Raw genomic sequence first — 2,449 nt, 5'->3', positions numbered from 1 at the left:
TTGTCTCTGTACCGGTACCCCCTGTATATAGCCTCCACATTGACTCTGTACCATAACACCCTGTATATAGCCTCCACATTGACTCTATACCGCAACACCCTGTATATAGCCTCCACATTGACTCTGTACCGTAACACCCTGTATATAGCCTCCTCATTGACTCTGTACCGCAACACCCTGTATATAGCCTCCACATTGACTCTGTACCGTAACACCCTGTATATAGCCTCCTCATTGACTCTGTACCGTAACACCCTGTATATAGCCTCCACATTGACTCTGTACCGTAACACCCTGTATATAGCCTCCACATTGACTCTGTACCGTAACACCCTGTATATAGCCTCCACATTGACTCTGTACCGTAACACCCTGTATATATTCTCCACATTGACTCTGTACCGTAACACCCTGTATATATTCTCCACATTGACTCTGTACCGTAACACCCTGTATATATTCTCCACATTGACTCTGTACCGTAACACCCTGTATATATTCTCCTCATTGACTCTGTACCGTAACACCCTGTATATAGCCTCCACATTGACTCTGTACCGTAATACCCTGTATATAGCCTCCACATTGACTCTGTACCGTAACACCCTGTATATAGCCTCCACATTGACTCTGTACCGGTACCCCCTGTATATAGCCTCCACATTGACTCTGTACCGTAATACCCTGTATATAGCCTCCACATTGACTCTGTACCGTAATACCCTGTATATAGCCTCCACATTGACTCTGTACCGTAACACCCTGTATATAGCCTCCACATTGACTCTGTACCGTAATACCCTGTATATAGCCTCCACATTGACTCTGTACCGTAACACCCTGTATACAGCCTCCACATTGACTCTGTACCGTAATACCCTGTATATAGCCTCCACATTGACTCTGTACCGGTACCCCCTGTATATAGCCTCCACATTGACTCTGTACCGTAATACCCTGTATATAGCCTCCACATTGACTCTGTACCGTAACACCCTGTATATAGCCTCCACATTGACTCTGTACCGTAACACCCTGTATATAGCCTCCACATTGACTCTGTACCGTAACACCCTGTATATAGCCTCCACATTGACTCTGTACCGTAACACCCTGTATATAGCCTCCACATTGACTCTGTACCGTAACACCCTGTATATAGCCTCCACATTGACTCTGTACCGTAACACCCCGTATATAGCCTCCACATTGACTCTGTACCGTAACACCCTGTATATAGCCTCCACATTGACTCTGTACCGTAACACCCTGTATATAGCCTCCACATTGACTCTGTACCGTAACACCCTGTATATAGCCTCCACATTGACTCTGTACCGTAACACCCTGTATATAACCTTGTTATTCTTATTGTGCTACTGTTTATTATTACTTTTTATTTGAGTCTACTTGGTAAATCTTTCTTCTTGAACTGCACTGTTGGTTAAGGGCTCGTCAGTCAGCATTTCACGGTAAAGTCTACACTTGTTGTATTCGGCACGTGACCAGAGACCAGAGCCCTATAGAACCCTATTCCCTATATAGTGCACTACTTTAGACCAGAGCCCTATGGAACCCTATTCCCTATATAGTGCACTTCTTTAGACCAGTCTGATGGGGCCATATTCCCTACATAGTGCACTACTTTAGACCAGAGTCCTATAGAACCCTATTCCCTATATAGTGCACTACTTTAGACCAGAGTCTTATAGAACCCTATTCCCTATATAGTGCACTACTTTAGACCAGGGTCCTATAGAACCCTATTCCCTACATAGTGCACTACTTTAGACCAGAGTCTTATAGAACCCTATTCCCTATATAGTGCACTACTTTCGACCAGAGCCCTATGGAACCCTATTCCCTATTATAGTGCACTACTTTAGACCAGAGTCCTATAGAACCCTATTCCCTATTATAGTGCACTACTTTAGACCAGAGCCCTATGGCACCCTATTCCCTACATAGTGCACTACTTTAGACCAGGGTCCTATAGAACCCTATTCCCTATATAGTGCACTACTTTAGACCAGAGTCCTATAGAACCCTATTCCCTATTATAGTGCACTACTTTAGACCAGAGCCCTATGGCACCCTATTCCCTACATAGTGCACTACTTTAGACCAGGGTCCTATAGAACCCTATTCCCTATATAGTGCACTACTTTAGACCAGGGTCCTATAGAACCCTATTCCCTACATAGTGCACTACTTTAGACCAGAGTCTTATAGAACCCTATTCCCTATATAGTGCACTACTTTCGACCAGAGCCCTATGGAACCCTATTCCCTACATAGTGCACTACTTTAGACCAGAGTCCTATAGGGACTAGGGAGCCACTTGGGAAAAATCCCTCCAGTTCTGAGTAGCAACTTGAGCCAAAAAGCCTCTGTTGCTGAAATATGTAGAGCAGCATGCTCTTAAAAATGATATTCTTATCAGCATCAG

Source organism: Oncorhynchus masou, unplaced genomic scaffold (assembly GCF_036934945.1).
Source record: "Oncorhynchus masou masou isolate Uvic2021 unplaced genomic scaffold, UVic_Omas_1.1 unplaced_scaffold_3503, whole genome shotgun sequence".
Lineage (NCBI taxonomy): Eukaryota > Metazoa > Chordata > Actinopteri > Salmoniformes > Salmonidae > Oncorhynchus > Oncorhynchus masou.
Note: the sequence above shows the minus strand (reverse complement) of the source record.